This window comes from Nuphar pumila, chromosome 3 (assembly GCF_984573655.1).
Source record: "Nuphar pumila chromosome 3, dmNupPumi1.hap1.1, whole genome shotgun sequence".
NCBI classification, from domain to species: Eukaryota; Viridiplantae; Streptophyta; class Magnoliopsida; order Nymphaeales; family Nymphaeaceae; genus Nuphar; species Nuphar pumila.
The window spans coordinates 143673247-143691562 of record NC_143251.1 but is presented as its reverse complement, the minus strand read 5'-3'; the positions used below and the strand labels follow the sequence as shown (position 1 = coordinate 143691562).

Below are 18316 nucleotides of genomic sequence, written 5' to 3'. Positions count from 1 at the left end.
ATTTTAATATTTTTAAATAATAATTTATTATATTTAAATAAATCTAATTTTACATTAAAATAATCAAAATACTTTTTATTGATTAAAAGTACAAAATTTCTGTCCTCGTGTCCCAGTTTTGAAAAATTTTCGAACTCTCAAGTCGTGTCCTAATCCCGCGTCCTCAAGTCCGAATCATTGTGACAGAGACTCATGGTGGATGGTTGAGGGCAATGCCGCAGATTGGGCTGTCATCAAAGTCAAGTGAAATGCTGAATGTATCATTCAATGTTTTTCTCATTTCCCAACCAAAACTTTTTCTACGCTTTTGTGCAACGAGTGCCAAGAAGATTTTTCCCAGGAAACACTATTCTTGTGAAGAGTTTTCCCAGGAACCATTTTCCCAACCAATCAAAAGGCAGCCCCACTCCCAAACGCGCTCTATCTCAAACGCCTCCGCAGCTCCGCCGTTCCTTAAACCTGATTTTGCTAAAACAGAAAACAAAAGGCGAGGAAAACCAAACTAAAAAAGCCCAAAATAAAAAACTTAAGAAATCCAGAACTCTGAAGATCTAACAAAAATATCCAGAAAAAGAAACATTTTCTTGAACAGGGGAGGAAGATAATCCTTTTTAGTCTTCTTCCGAAAAAAAAGAGGATAAACAATTAAAAGATACCATTGATCAGATAATTGTAGTCTGATTTTCTGAAACAACATTTGCTATCGCATCTGCGAGGAGCATATCATCACATCGATGGCAATAACAAAAGACCAAATAAATAAACAAATAAAAGGAGAAAAAAAGGAGACTCAGAGGATTCATTGGTTTCTTTATCATCCGAGATGATTTCAAATAGCATCCCCTCAACAAATAGGTAGCTTTTGATCATCATCGCCCCGCATAAATTCATAAGAAATCTTCAAAATGAAGCAATTCGAAGAATTTACGAAGAAAATCATGAAAACGGATTATGAGAAATCATACCAAATCTCGAAATAAAGCAATTCGAAAAATTTACAAAGAAAAACACGAAAACGGATTATGAGAGAAGAAGAAGATGATGATGATGAAGAGGACTAAGAAGAAGAGATTCGTTGCGTTTTATAGAGAGGAACTGGGGGGGGGCGGTGTAGGGTTTTCGAATTTTGAATTACGTGACGAAAATGGCCTCCATAATTTTACAAAATGCTGAAGAACACCTCTCGCTGTCTCTCATGTACTGTTTGATGGTGCGTCCCGCGTATTGCTCTGAACTAAAAAGTCAAAAAAAAAAACACTGTTTGCGGCAAACATTGGACGCTGCTGACGTGTGAAACGTCATCTGTCACATTCATATAAGATGGTTTAAATCATCTTTCCACCCCTATTACGAAAATAACAAGGACAAAGAGAACAAAAAACTAAAAAAAATCCAACCCCGACCCATCTCTCTCACCCTTGACCCCGACTCCCTTTCCCTTGCCTCTCTCACCCTTAACTGCTGGATCAGGAGGCGCTGTGGTGCTTGGTGGGGGAAGACGAGCTCCTGCTGGACCAGGTAGTGCCCGCAACTCGAGCCACGCCGCTGTACTTGGCGGTGAGGCTCAGCCACAGCGGGTTCACATCGGAGGTTGGCTCCAGCCAGAGATGGTGGGGAGAGCACCCTCTCATTGGCGTGTCGCAGTGGCCATCCCGACATCGTGAGGGTTCTTTGTTGGGATAAGCCACGTGGCAGTTACCCACGGTTTGGTAAGTTTCTCATTTTGTGTTTCTTTCGATAAACATACGGAAGATCAGGGAAGGAACGATTATGCTAACCGACCCCATGCTACAGACTATATAAATGGGTGTCAATGAGAAACCCGTATGCAGAGAAAAATCATAAAGAAGGGTTAAGGAAACATACATTTTTTGAGTTTTTTCGATTAAAGAGGAAAGATGGATCCTGCTCATCGACTGCTGAAGGAGCCTGTGCTCATTGGAGGGCTGCAGTCTGGCTAAAGAGTGAAACTCACCCTATTTCAACCACCAACGCCATCACCATCGAATCTGGTTCTCTGATGGCCGCCTCAGGTATGCTCTCCACCGCCTTTCTGTTGTTTTCTTTTTATGCGCAGGCTGGACACAACATTGGGTTATGGGCCCACCACGCTTTCCTTGCATGCTCGTTGGTGTTTTTTGGTGACTGTCGCCATGAGGCAACAAAGCTTTTCCAGCAGAGCGACATCGCCATGGGACGACATTGAGGTGATGGCAGTCGTCAGCAAGTCGCCCATGTCAACGGTAGTCAGCGACTGTCGCCGTGGGGGCGATAGAGTAAAAAAAAATTTGATCGGGTTTTTACCTGTGGCCGTTGGGCTACAGGAGTTTTCACTGTCGTCGGGGGCAGCCGTGGATTGTTGCCGAAGGGGGGGGGGGGGGGGAGGGGGCCTGTTTTTATCGGATCTCTGGTATTCTGTCAGGTGACGTGCAACATAAGGGATTTAAAACCCCTTCTCCCTGTTTCATCTGTCGTCGGCAGTAGGGTTTTCTCACCGCTGTCTGCAAGACGCCATGGGTGCACTGTTCGGAAGAGGCGGCTTTCGCCAGCTGCTTCATCGACGTTATGGTCCGTTCGGCGTCAAGCGGCATCCAGGGCGGCAGAAAATCCTTTTCGGTTTTCCCCTCTATTGTCGGGCGATGGGGGTTGCCATGAGGGTGTATCGCCAGTAAATGGCGGAGTTCGACGGCCAATTCACCGGTGTCAGGGGCCGTTCGATGACTTGCAACTTTCGGGATGTTGTATTCCCTTTTTTCTCAAGCATCTGGGGTTTTTTTCTTTCAGTCGTGGGGCTATGTCAGGAGGCAGGGGCTCCGATGTGGGTTGCCGGAGATGCATGGTCAACGGAGCTCCAGTGTGGGTCATCGGCAGGTGGCGTGGGTCGCCAACAAGCCAAGAGGGTAAACCCTCTTTTTTATTTTTACAGAAAACAGAAACGCTCGAGTTTTCTGTTTTTCTGATTTTAACAAAGGATCCAGATCGGGTTCGGGTATAGGTCTGATCTGGTTAAAACGGGTCAGACCCATATCCAGTTCATACCAGGTCAGACACGGATCTGACCCAGATCTGGTTATTATCGGGTCTGACCCAGATCTGGTTCATACCGGGTCAGACCCAGATCAAGTTATAACTAGATCAAACCCGGATCCAGTAAAGGTCCAGACACTATTTGGCCTGAACCGGATCAAGGACTAATTTGGCCCTTTTTAGGACCAGTTCAGAGTTGTTTTTGACCGATTCCTTTCAATTTCTCACTGGTTCCAAGATGCTAAGACCCTGTTTTCATAAATATAAGAAGATACAGGGATTTTGGCATCCGGTTATAGGATTTGTATGAACTTTTGTTCATACTTGACATTGGTTCATATGGTTCAAAATCGGTTCGGACCCTTGGATGATCGGTTCAGGATTATTTCAGATCGATTCAGGGTTGTTTTAGACCGGTTCAGAGTGTTTTCAGACGGGTTCCTGCTTGAGAACCCAGGGTTTTACCCATTTAAGCTTGGCTTTTGTTATTGTTCATGCATTTTATTTGTAAATTATGCATGAATAAATGAATGTATAACATTGGCATCAAGGATAACTAGATGACTTAGTGAATTCATGTCACCAAAGTGACTGAATACACGCATGTTATCAAATTTTTATACTATCATATGGATTTAGCCAATATTATTGTTGTACTTAGATTCATGAAACGATAAATGATTCAAATGTAATTTTATCGTGTTTGAAATTTAGGTAGGGTAAAATGAGGCAAATGTGTTGAGATACATTACACATGTGTATGTGTATCCAAAGATACCATGTGTTGATAGTCTAGCTTCACATGAGCCTTAGTTTTACTAACTATGGTCGGTAGACGTAGTGATTACGTGTGTCAGAGCTCTTACCAAAGTAGGACTATAATGACCCCCTACACTTACCTGGAAATACGCATATTCAGAGCCTTTTATTTATTATTTTTTTCATTTGGTTTTGTCTTGTATATGCTTTTTTTTTATACATGTCTTTTGGCTAAGCATACAAACACATATAAAGAGGGTGACAAACATAGTAGTGAGATATTGGATATAGTCCATGCAAATGTATGTGGACAGTTTACACCTGTTACACAAGCGAGAAATATTTTGTCACCTTTGTTGATGACTATTTACGACATATGTATATCTACCTAATCTTTGAAAAATCTGATATTTTTTAGATGTTCAAAGAATTTAAGAAAGAAGTAAAGAAACAAACCGATAAAGTTATTAAGATAGTCAGGTCTGATAGCGGTGTCGAATATTATAGTAGGTTTACTGAGATGGGGCAAAGGAAATGACCATTAGCACAATTTCTAAAAGAGGAAGACATTGTGCCTTAGTATACCATGCTTGGTAGTGCCTACTAGAATGGTGTAGCTGAAAGAAAAAATCGTATGCTTAAAGAAATGGTTAGGGCAATATTGAATTATTCAACATTTTTCATAAAGTTGTGGGGTAAAGCCTTAAGGACTGCTTTGCATATTTTGAATAAGGTTCCTACGAAATCTATGCTTAAAACTCCTTACGAGTTGTGGACAGGTAAGAAACTATCACTGTCTTATATGCACATATGGGGATGTCTTGCGGAGGCTAAGTTGTATAACCCCCACATTAAAGCCTTTGATCCAAAAATAACCAGTGGATATTTCATTGGTTATCCAAAGAGATCAAAAGGATACAAGTTTTATTGCCCATCGCATTCACCACAGATTATTGAAACGGATAAGGAAAATTTCTTGAAGATGGTTTAGTAGGATTAAGTGCACTTCAAAACCTTGGTTTTGAGGAAATAGAGGATTCAGTTTTGTTACCTGTTAAGAAAAACACTAAGAGATACCACATTATTATCTCTAATGATGATGTGGTTGATCACCCGGTTGTTGATGCACAAATCCAAAGTGAACCTATTATGGACAATGCAGAAGAGCACGAACAAGATAAAGATGTTCAATCTGAGCTTGAAGAATGACCTGTTTGGAGATCCACAAGAGTTACGAAATCTGCCATATATCCTGATTATGTGGTGTACCTTCAGGAGCCTGATGATTTCATAGATATAGATGATGACCCATTGACTTTTATGAAAGTTGTTGAAAGCAAACAATCTTCACACTCAATAAAAGCCATGAAAGAAGAGTTGGACTTTATGGTTAAGAATCAAGTGTGGAATGTTGTCGAGTTGCCTAAAGGAGTAAAACCCGTATGATGTAAATAGGTTTTTAAGACCAAAAAGGACTCCAAAGGTAATATAGAGAGACATATGGCAAGATTGGTTGCTAAATGGTTCATCCAGATGGAGGGCATTGACTATAATGAGACTTTTTCTTCTGTCTCAACTAAGGAGTCAATGAGGATAATTTTGGCCCTCGTAGCTCATTATGACTTAGAGTTACATCAGATGGATATGAAAACAACGTTCTTCAACGGAGATCTGAATGAAGAGGTATACATGGAACAACTTTTAGGTTTCTCTGAAGATGATCGTTTGGTTTGCAAGGTTAACAAATCAATATATGGACTTAAACAAGCCTCCTCACAGTGGTATATTAATTTTTTTCAAGTCATTGTGACTTTCGGGTTTACAGAAACCATTATTAATCAATGTATATACCTTAAGGAAAGTGGAAGTAAGTTCATTATATTGATGTTGTATGTGGATGACATTTTGCTTGAAACCAATGATATAAAGTTGCTTTTAGAGACAAAACAGTTTCTTGCATCACATTTTGACATGAAAGATATGTGTGAGGTTACTTATGTACTTGGCATTGAGATCCATCAAGATAGGGCAAAAGATTTTCTAGTCCTCTCCCAAAGATCCTATATAAACAAGGTATTAAAGCGATATGGGATGGAGATTTGTTCTCCTAGTTTAACACCTATATCAAAAGGCGACAAATTGAGCCTAAAGAATTGTCCACGGAACGAAATTGACAAAGCATAGATGAGTGCTTATCCATATGCATCAGTTGTGGGCAGCTTGCAATACGCGCAGACTTGTTCACGTCCAGACATTTCCTTCGCAGTAGGGATGCTTGGTAGATTTCAGTCTAATCTGGGCATATCCCATTGGAAGGTTGCTAATGTAATAAACGGCAAAAAAAAAGTTTGGATTCGGGTGGGATCCGGACCCGGACCCGCAAGGGAGGCACCGCCTCTCGTGTCTTTTGAAGACAACGAGGCAGGGGTTTCAAAGAGAACCCCCACCCCCCTTCTTCCTCTCTAGATCTCTCTCTCCCTCACCACCTCTCGCCCTCTCGTCTTTTCCCGACTCTCTCACGCTCGTCCACTGTCACCGAAGCAGGCGACCTTCTGTCTCTGATGAGCTTCTCTCTGACAGCCTCCCCAGGTATGCCCCTCTTTTCCCTCTCAGTCTCTTCTCTCTCTCCCTCACCTCTCTCTGTGGCCACGTGAGGGGTCAAATCCCCTCCCCGTGCCCCCTTTTAGCAAGGGAGGGGCACAACACCCCTCTCTGCTCTCCGTCACGGCAGGGGAGGGGCCGAGCTCCTCCTCTCTGCCTAGTGTTACGACAGAGGAGGGGCTCGCCCCCCCTCCTCTCTGTTCCCTCTGTCACGGTAGGGGAGGGGCTGAGCCCCTCCTCCCTGCCTCCTGTTACGGCAGGGGAGGGGTCGAGCCCCTCCTCCCTGCCTCCTGTTATGGCAGAGGAGGGGCTCGCCCCCCTCCTCTCTATTCCCTCTGCCACGGCAGGGGAGGGGCCGAGCCCCTCCTCCCTGCCTCTTGTTACAGCAGAGGAGGGGCTCGCCCCCCCTCCTCTCTGTTCCTTCTGTCACGGTAGGGGAGGGGCTGAGCTCCCCTCCCTACTCCCTATTAAGCAGGGGAGGGGCTGAGCCCCCTCCCTGTTTTTTGTTACGGCAGAGGAGGGGCTGAGCTCCCTCCCTGCCCTTTTGTTCGGCAGTGGAGGGGCTGAGCCCCCTCCCTGCTCTTTGTTTTGATAGGGGAGGGGGTCGAGCCCCCTCCCAGCTCGTTGTTACGACAAGGGAGGGGGCGAGCCCACTCCCTGTTCCCTGTTACGACAGAGGAGGGGGTCGGGCCCTCCCTGTGCCTCTTTTCTTATTAGGCAGAGGCATCGCCCTTGCCTTCACTATTTTTCGGCAGGCTGGGGCAAGCCCCCTCGCCTCACTTTTCCCTGGCATCAGGCGGGCCTCCGTTCGTTGTTGACAGGCAGGGGCTTTGACCTTGCCTCTCTTCTACTTTGTCAGGCAGGGGCGCAACCCTGCCTGCCCTCGCTTTATGAGGGCAGGGGAGCAACCCCGTGCCTCCTCGGAGTCCGCTGACAGCAAGTCAGCAGGGGCTCGCAGCCTTTGCTTCTTGCGTTTATAGCATGTGCGCATATGCATGATGCCCCCGCCTCTGCTTCCTTTATGTCAGGACTGCGACAATGCCCATGACCTTCTATTTTTGGTGGTAGCTTGCTAAGATCTTTACTTTTGCAGCTCGTGCGACGGATCCTGCTCGCGCTCCGCGACCCAAGGCGTCCACCGCTTACACTCGCAGATGCCAGCAAGCTTGCAACTCCCAAAGGTAGGGAAAAATTGCACATATGACTTAGACAATTGAATTGAGTTCAATTAACTAAAAATGACAATTAAATAAATATATATATATATATTTATACAAGTACGCATTTAACTCAAGGACGCGGTTTCGCGATCCTTGTTCTTTACTTTGCCGTCGTGCATCACGCAAAGGTTCTATGTTGCACTCCTGCTTATAGTTCTTTTACTTTACCGTCGTGCATCACATAAAGGTTCTGCGTTGCACTCTTGCTTACAGCCTTTACTTTGTCGTCGTGCATCGCGCAAAGGTTCTGTGTTGCACTCTTGCTTACAGTTTTTACTTGCTGTTGCGCGTTGTGCCGAGGGTTTGCGTTGCACTTCGACTTACCGCCTTTACTTTGCTGTCGCGCTTTGCGCTTAGGCTCTTGCTTTTGCATATGTGTTGGTATTGCCTTGCTATTGCAGATGACGTGCAAGTTATTGCTCTTTGCGTATGCCTTAAAGGCATCCTCGTGGAGGATGCAAGGGGCATTTACCACTCTTCCTCTTGCGACAAGAGTTCAGTCGGGAGCAAGCGACACATCCTCGTCTAAGGAGAGGAATACCTCACAAGGATCCTGGCTCTTCGTGTGCGCAGTCCTGCAGAGTCGACTTGAGATTTTAGGGAGCTACACAAAAGCATCAAAGACTGCTCCAAATCGAAGCATTTGGAAGGATGCGACTGGCTGGTTCTGCTCGCCTTTTCGGCATATCTCGAGTGATCCCGAATTGAGGGTTCGAGCGAACTTCTTAGCGGGTGTTCTGTTGAAAAACCTGTATCCCATCTATCGAGGACGGTATCGAGTCATGCGAGACATGTAGATACCCCGATAGCGGATGTGATTCGAGATAATCACATGCATAAGGTTGGCACAAGGTACTGTTGTTTCAAAAGATAGAGTAAAGTTGATAAACTTTACATCTTTGTGAAACACTCATGTTGAGGCTTTTATTGAGAAGCTATACCCCCTTCATCCTAGAGTACTTGTAGTCGTGCACGACACGTCTAGTACTGCGATGATCAGATGAGACGGTCGTGCGACCTCAAACAATGCTAAATGCATAATACTGTAGTCACATAAATGGCCTCACATTCGCCTTCACAGGCAAGATGCTCGAGTGGTTTAAAGACCACATTATATGATGGGTCGTTAGTTAAGCAACCCCTAACACACTCATTCGGTTCTGGTTGTCTGTCAAAGGAGAGGACAAAGCAGTACAAAACTTCAATGGACAGGTTGTTAACAACCACCCCACGGGCAATGATCCGGCCTCCCCAGTCATTGGAGTTAAGGGGAAAGGGGCTACAATAGTTAGCTCAATACTTCTGCAGAAGTTGGATGCATCTGTGACATTGCTTTTCAGCCTTTGGGGAATCCTCTCTCGGCTAAAGTCGTCCCCTTTGGAGCGGACTCAACTAGCTATTTGGGTTATTGAAAATACATAGAATAACAGACGACCGAACTAGTTTCAGTTTTTTCTACGTTTTGCCTACGCGTACCCGCAGGCCAGTAATATTGAAACATAAAGTCTGTTCACACTGGTCGATCGCTTGCTTGCTCGGTAGTTCAGTATGCTACTCGTTGAGCTGTGCACGCCTATCAAGGCGTTACTTTAGTTGGTTAAACTGCTTACACAGTTCTTTGCGGAGTAATAAGGAGCTTCTCATACTAGTTAAATGCTTATAATAATAGCATTATGCCAGTTGCTACATATTAGCATGTGACTTGCTTTACCCCTTGGTTGAACTGTTTGGTGCTTATTGTAGTGTAGCACTTGTTGGCTTGCATCTCTTATGATTGATGTGATTGCATACAACTCGTAATCTACGAACTGGTGGCAATTAGGATTGATGTGGCCGCTTGTCTTATAAGTTGCTTACATATTGTGATATAACTGTTGCCGTATGATTGCTTATGAATGACTTATGATGCAATGGTTTATGCCTTATGATTAATTTAATTACTTGTTGATGGACTGAGCCATTTTATGGTAATTGTATGTTTTACGAGTGCTTGTCTTATTCAATTGTTTTGTTTGGCTGTCAGATAGAGTTAGTTACTCTTCGCCTATAGAATCAATTGGATTGCCATATCTGTGTGTTCTCATGTGTCGTTTACGCATGCTTTAAGGTCGTATTTGAAGATTGCAATATTCCTTGTGGCAATAATACAATGTGTAGGATTATGTGCTTTTGTGTGGAGTGATACGATGCATATTGTTGATATACATGCTTGTGCCCATATTGTGGCTACTGACCCCGAGGCGGTCGATGGCTCGGAGCAGTCGATTATTGATGCATGTATCACCGAGTAGGGTGTCTGTTGAGGACCTGATCTCCAAAGGATTATCTGCGAGGGCGTGTATGATCAAGATCAGGTGACCCGACTAGAGCGATAGAATCTCTGTGAGGATATACACTGTCCACGAACGGGTAGCCGCAAAGGCGGTGAACTCCTGTGAGGAAGTGTATGGTCCAAGACCAGGTATACCATCTAGGGTGGAATTCCTTGTGAGGTTATACATTTCTCAGACCAGGTGATCCAGCGTTGATCTTGTTGTTTGTATTAGTGGTTATCGACCCTGAGAGCGGTCATTCGTGTTGATGTGTGTATCGCAATGATTCTCATTGGATATGGCATTTGTTGGAGACTGACTTCTCAAAGGTTTCGCTGTGAGGGTATGTATGATCAAGATCGAGTGACCCGGCTAGAGCGGTAGAATATCTGTGAGGATGTACACTGTCCACGAACGGGTAACCGCGAAGTCGGTGAACTCCTGTGATGAAGTGTATGGTCCAAGATCAGGTATACCCTCTAGGGCGGTAATCCCTTGTCCGCTCGTATATCTCTCGGACCGAGCGATCCGACCTGGATCTTGTGTTTTTGCTTACCATAAAAAGTTATGGTGAGCTGTGATGATCTTCTGAGATTATTTGTGATAGCCAACTATGAATTCATAGTTTCGGCTTTCTGTTTTAGAATAATTGCATGCATGACTCAGGTGTGAGAATCAGATCGTTAGCGATTTGAGTTAGTGATCATGTTTTGGACCTTCTACGGAAGGGCAAACTTTTCTGAGAAAGTATGACGCCTTAGTGAATCATAACCGGTGACAGTTAGCCGCGTAAGACTTTGATAGATGAGAATAGATTAAGGTTGTTCAGGACAAAGCGTTTGTTAGAAGTAGTGAGCGACAAACGATGTCCTGATGGTGATTAGATGTAGAGACCTCATTCTAGGAACGAGGACAAGCTAGTTGTGTGGTGGTTCACAACCTACGATCAATTGAATCGTATGTTGCGTTTGTCAGTTGCACTGCTTACTTGCTTTGGACTGCTTACTGTTTGCACTACTTACGCATTTGCACTGCTTACGTGCTTGCACTGCTGACTCGCTTGCACTACTTACTCGCTCACACTACTTATTCGCTTGTACTACTTACGCGTTTGCAATATTCACCTGCTTGCATTGCTTACCTGTTTAATTGCATATCTGCTTTAAACAGCGTAACATACTGAATTAAATGTACTTAATTCAGTTTCTTGTAGTCTCTCTTGTGCACCTACTAGTTTTTCGCAAAACTAACTCATTCTATGGGTACAGGTGATGATTAGGTACACTACGGGCGATGGCGCGATTGCAAGATGGCTTCAAGACTTCTTCTTCCAACTCTTAGCTCGCATCCTGGACGCTATGAGTTTGTATTGAATTTTCCTTGGGATATCCGAATCTTGTGAGTTTTGGTTCTTTTAGCTAACGTGCCCAAAGTTGTCAGCTTGCCTTATGATTTATCAAAAGAAAAATCTTCTGTTGATTTCATAAACAAACTCTGAAGGAAAGAGATATTTCTAGTCACTTGCCTGTTTTTCTGAAAAAGTTCGCAAGTTTGAAATTTGGGGCGTTACAGCTAAGAAAGTCTTGCGGTATTTGCAAAGGACAAAAGACTATATGTTGACGTATCATAAAGTTGATCACCTCGAGGTCGTTGGCTACTCAGATGTGGACTTATGAGGATGCCTTGATAGTAGAAAGTCTACTACTGGGTATATCTTCCTACTTGCTGGGAGAGCGATCTCTTAAAGGAGTGGGAAGCAAACGACCACTGTTGCTCGGACCATGGAGGCAGAATTCATAGCATTGTACAAGACTACCTTGCAGGCCATATGGTGAAAGAACTTCATATCACAGTTAAAGGTGGTCGATTCAATTGCGAAGCCACTGAAAGTCTACTGCGATAATGAAGTTGCGATGTCCTTTTCAAATAACAACAAAAGTACTACGTCATGCAAGCATATGGAGTTGAAGTATTTTGTTGTTAAAGGAAGGACAGAGAATCATCTAGTGCATATTGTCAATATTGGTACAAAAAAGATAATTGTTAATCATCTTACTAAAGGGCTAGCACCGAGATTATATTCTGAACATGTGTTAAAGATGAGCTTGTTAAACTCTTTATTTTGACATATGCATATGAATAAAGTGATCACATACAGTTTATTGATTCTCATTATAATTGTTGTTAATCTCATAAGGATTAGAGATTTAACTAAAGATCTTTAGAATAGATTTTTAAAGGTCAATCTATTCATCAAGCAATTCTCATAAAGTTTACTGATTTATCATCGAAACAAGTGGAAGAATGTTGGGATAAGCCACACATCGTGGCAGTTACCCATGATTTGGTAAGTTTCCCATTTTTTGTTCCTTCCGATAAACATACGGACGATTAGGGAGGGAACAATTATGCTAATCGACTCCCCTGCTACGGGTTATATAAACAGGTGTCAATGAGAAACCCGTATGCAGAGAAAAATCACAGAGAAGGGTTAAGGAAACATACTTTTTCTGAGCTTTTTCGACTAAAGAGGGAAGAGGGATCCTGCTCACCGACTGCTGAAGGAGCCTGTGCTCATTGAAAGGTTGCAGTCCGACTGAAGAGTGAAACTCACCCTATTCCAGCCACCAGCGCCATCACCATCAGATTCGGTTCTCCGATGGACGCCTCAGGTATGCTCTCCACCGCTTTCTTGTTGTTTTATGTTTGTGCGCAGGCTGGACCCAACATTCTTCTGATGAGTGGTGGTCCGAGGGCACTGCATTTGGAGATAGACGCCTCGCCTATAGCCATGCATTCAGCAGCCTTGAGCAGCCATATAGGTAATTGTTGATGCTTTCCACAAAATGGTTTTGATAGTGTCTTTTTTCAGTTTCGAGTTTAGCCATCCTCTTTGAGCACTATCTTTTTCTTTTGGTGTTTTTATTTTTCGTCTACAGAATTTGGGAAGGAATTGGTTCTTCACCGGAAACCCCATCCTTAATTGGAGCTTCTAGTGAATTGCTATAATACCCAAGTTGTGAATCGATTGGTACATTTGGCTGTATTGTGAATTCTTGTTTCTTGGAATATTTTTTTTCTGAGGTTATATGAAATTGATTTTGTGATTTATTTCATTTTACATGTTTGTTTTTTGGTTGTTTCAATTGCTTAAAATATACATTTGTTTATGCTTTTTTATTTGAATCTAATTTGAGATCCACGTTCGGGAAAAATCCATAATTTTAGAAATACCTTGGTAATTGGATCCATATTCAAGCCAACAATCCATAATAAACTTGTTAAAACATGTAAAATAGTGAACAAATCAGGTCATACTATCTAAAATGAAGTAATGGGACCCATTATTCATGTTTGTCCAAGTTGTCCGCACATCATCACCAAACAAGGGATATTTGAAACACAGGATCCGAGTATGGTCAAATAAACATTGAACTTAATACAATTGTTATTGAACAAACAAAACCAGTGTCATATCCATTTTTTTTGTGCATTTTGTCCAATCCTTGACAAGCCATCAAACAAGCCCTCAGGAGTTGTGTGTTAACGGGTCGGGTTTGGTTAGGATGAAGGTGAAATAAGACTCAAACCAGATTTGAGATGATGGTACCATAGTCCGGACCTGGGTCTAATCGGACCCACCATAAGAGAAACCATACTCGGATCCTATAAGGACTACATGAACCAGACTCGCACCAGTAAAATAATATTTTTTATTATTTTCATTAAAAAATTGTGGATCTTAATCAGAATTCAGGTTAGGCTTGGGTCTGATATAAATTTCACAAATCATACCCGGCTTCATGCATTAATTGGACCCATCGGGTTTGGCCCGGATTATAATCAGGTCTTCTTATTTATCACCAAACCCTGACCCTATAGGGTTTGGTACGGGTCGGGACTGGATCAAAGCTGACCCATTGGCACCCTTAGGAGTTAGGGCTAGGCCTATTAACATGTTGGGTCTAACCAGAACCGACCAGTTATCAACCCGATATTATTCAGAGCAGATCTGATTACAAAATGGGTTTGGAACCACCAGCACTGAGTAGTATATGGATCCGGATCTGCTTGAAAGTTTACAAACCAGAATGAAGTCCGACCATAGATCCAAAACTTTCACATGTAAAATTAAGGCTGGGCATCGAGCCGACCTAGGCCCATTTAGTGCTTGACCCATTGGGTTTTAAGTGTGGCCCAACCCATTTACTAATGAGTCAGGTTTTGGCCTGATTCTTAATGGGCTTGGGTTTGAAGGCAACCCATGACCCGACCCATTGACCCAATAGCACAATGTTTAGCGGGTCAGTTCAGACTGACCCAAACTCATTTGCAGGTTATTTTCAAAATGTAGAAAGCCTAATGTTTACATAAACCAACAGTCCCATGCACCCAGCTAATTATCTTTCTATTTCTCACAAAATTAAGGCAACTAATTAGGTGAATAGTAATAATCAACAACTTCCCATGTACCCAACTAATTATATTTTTAGTTTTCATAAAATTAATGTTAAATGATAATCATTACCAAGTTACTATGCAACCAGAAATTTTTTCTTATTTTTTATATTACTAATAAATTAATTAGGTAGCTTAAGTCCTTCGGGTCGGACAGGTAGCCCGTTGGCCGACCTGAAGCCAGCACATGTATATAACGGGCAGGGTTTTGGCCTGGTAACTAATGGGTCAGACCTAAAACCTTGACCCAAACCCAGCCAATTGAATTCAGATCTGATATATTCAGATATGGATCTGGAGTCAGACTTGGATAAGGATATATAAAACTTTTGCCAAATTGGATCTGACTAGTTATTTAGCCTCTAGATAAGAATTCCAGATTCACATGTAAAAATCCAAAACAAGATCCAACATGCACTCGATAAGAAATTCAGATATGTGAACCAAATCTATACCATTGAAATCCTTATTTGGTAGGGATGACAGCAGGTCATATATTATGCGCCATCTGACCTGAATCCGAATCCAATTAGTCAGATCTGATTAATAATCAAATCCGAACAGGGTATTGAGTATTGCAATGGAATCCAAACCAGAGTCCGACTAAGATCCAAATCTAACTAAAATCCAAATCCATATACGTTTAAATGTTGGATTTTAAGTTTGCCAGATCCAGATTCAGTTTTAGCCGATCCCATCCCCAATCTGATTAGATCAGATCAGATTATGTCAGATTCGGTGTTGCCTGGACTCAACCTGAGTCTGACCCGTTAAAGTCCCTACTAATAGGTTTCTAAACCCTAATATCATCTAACAGGGTGTCTGATAGATATCAGGCCCATTATGTCTAAATGAAAATCTGACAAGGAGCCATATATAAGTTCGGGTTTGATTTGATATCTTGCAGCCTGGTCCAAGTCCAAAAAAAAGATGCAAAACGACCACATCTGCTTAGATCCGGTTTGCTTGCCTAGCTCCAATTAGAAATTCGACAAATGTATTATACTCTGTTGCACATAAGTACATGTAATGTTCAAGCAAATTAACAAAACACACACACACACACACACACACACACACACACACATATATATATATATATATATATATATATATATATATATATATATATATATATATATATAGAGAGAGAGAGAGAGAGAGAGAGAGAGAGAGAGAGAGAGAGAGAGAGAGAGAGAGATCTTGTCCCATCTCATTCTCCAAGTTAAGTTCAAAGTAAACCAATTTTATGAAGCTGCTTAAGGTTTATGAAATTTCATACCAGACCCAGATCCAAACTGACTTCCAATTGAAACCTATGATTTTTCAATATAAAAAAAGATAAAAATTATTATTTTATTGGGTATGAACCACATCTGATCTGATTCATGTAATTCTTATAGGAACAGGGTACGGTGTTCCTTATGGCAGACTCGTTCGAACCCAAGTCCGGACCCGCTATCAGCAACTTAAATTCAGATTCCGGTTCGGACTCACCTGAGTCTGAACCAGATCTGACCTGTTGAAACCTCTAAAATTACCACATAACCCACGTGTGTGGAAACCCCAGCTTGGGAAACGAGTGCTGAGAGTGGAAATGAGTTATTTTCAACTACATCCTCACGAGTATATGTTGTAGGTCTGAATCCTTACATGAGTGAGATACAGTGAAGTATGGTTGAATCCGGGTCTTATGTACACCATGAGGGGGGGCAGGACTGGGCTGTAGCCCAGTCCTAGTCCAACCCTGATGAGGAGAGAAAAAATGTCACCGGTAAAAGCAACATTACTGGGGCTATGACTTATGCAAAATAAGAAAAGTGAAAATAATAAAAGATTATAGTGAAAACATTAAAGAATATACACATTAAGAATATAAACATGAATAACAATAAAATCTATAACAATACTGTCCACAAATAAACATATATATTCAGAGGATGACCTAGTTATCCAGTTGCAGGAACTCTTAGAATCACAAAAAGAAATACCCTTGTGGTGGCACTGCAGTTGCAGAAATACTTAGTTATTCAGTTGTTCTGTCAATGCAGAAAGACATTGATGATAAGAACAAGGAGATCAAGTATGAAAGAGATCTTAAGGACCAAGTTGTGTTAAATGTTGAAGCTAATGAAAACATAAATTATTTACAAAGAAAAAACAAATTATCAAACTGGAGATGCAAGTCAGACTTGCTTAACAATCGTGCAGAATTTGTTTCAATCAAACAACAATAATTTTGAACTATTATAAGAATTCGGTACAATCAAGCAACGATAATTCTGACTACAAAAGGATCTACACTTGTGATGGCATAATCATACGAGGTGTCAATGGTTGTGATTTCTCTGATGTTAAGTATTCCCTATGAAATCTAGATAGTTTGCTGCAAATCTAGATACAATACCCACTATGCTTGTCTATTTTAGAGTACATTTTCTGTGTGCGTATGTATGTGCAATGATCTTGTAAGGGTTTATCTCTGTATGCTTAGCAATCATGCTATAATAGTTTTACAATTTAGCAGAAGCCATCATGTTGCAGAAATCTCTGGCAATCTTTTCAGCTTTTATTCTTCTGCAAGATGGTCCTTAAGTTGAAAAAAGTTTAATTTTACAGAAACGATCCTCTATAAAAAAATTGAGGGAAAGAAAAAGGAAATGAGAAAAGCAAGAATTCCCAGCAACTATGAAACATAAATCAATAACCAAGAGTTTTCTCTCCTCATCTATGTCACATGGGTGCGGCACTTTTGTATTTTGATTTATTTTGTCATAAATAAAATTTATACATCGTTATGAACTTCAAATTATCGCACCAGTGTTATATATTGCCATTAGATAATGTTTAAGAACTTTTGGTTGAGGTTGAGAAAGACTGCAGCAGCAGATAGTTTGATTTGCCCATATGAAATAGTTTTTTATTAATAATTGTAGCCATTTTTTATTTTATCTCAAAAAAAAAAAATCGAGGGCATTGCCCCCGAACCCCCGACTATCACACCAATTTTTTTTTTTTGCTAACACCCCCCCCCCCCCCCCCCCCCTTCACATGAATCCTAGATACGCCCCTGAATAAAACATTTTACTTGTAAGAAGTTCAAACGGGTTTGACTTGATCTCACTCTGAACATTGATCTCACAAAAAAAAATACTTGCCCTTTTGGGTATATGCCATTCTTCAGTCGTAAACAAACGGATCAGATCTTAAAGAATCACATCCAAGTTATGCTAAGACCAGGTTGAAGGCCTTTCAATAGTCACTACGGAGATACCAACGGGGGCTCCACTTGTCTGGTAGGAGCAGCTAGGGCATGTCACCTTGTGTTGGGACGTTGCAGGTTCAAAACCCAATGGTATAGTTGTATAACTAGTAGGGGTCCCCGCCTAACACCAGCTTGCCTTTCGAAAAATTGTCGCTGGGGAGATGGCCCTTCCGCTGCTGTTCAGGTTGGATTGTATTCTTTAGAATCTATTGGGAAAGAGCTTAATATGGGCCTGCAACTACAATGACTTCTACTTATCTGGCTCCTTGTGCTGGTGAATCCGGCCCAAGTCCACTAGGATGGGATTGTTTGAGTTTGGTCAGATATCATGATATCCAAATACGTATAGTTGGACTTGGCAGAAAGAAAAAAACACATCTAGTTAATAAATTATTTGGTTTGAGCATGACTGGATGAACATCAAGAACCTAACCAGTTACATATAAATTTAGAGTAATGGGTAGGTGCTAAATGAGTTTTTCAAGGTTTTTTTGTTTATTTTTAAATTCTGACCACACAAATGTGATCTATGTACTTGATTTTATAGGGATCAACTCTTGAAGTATTGGATTCTGACACATGGGTGGGTTTTTATAACGTTCAAAAAATCAATGGCTCAAAATCTTTGTAAATTTTTGAGATTCCAAATATCATTTTTTCATCAAAATTATTTA

General features: G+C 41.7%; 1 non-coding gene across 1 annotated transcript; it reads right to left on the bottom strand.

Moving 5' to 3' along the window:
- Positions 1–656: 656 nt before the first annotated feature.
- On the bottom strand, positions 657–737 carry LOC149844220 (small nucleolar RNA Z155). The gene has a single exon (XR_016431230.1). It is a non-coding gene; the product is annotated as a small nucleolar RNA Z155 (small nucleolar RNA).
- Between the last annotated feature and the right edge of the window lie 17579 nt (positions 738–18316).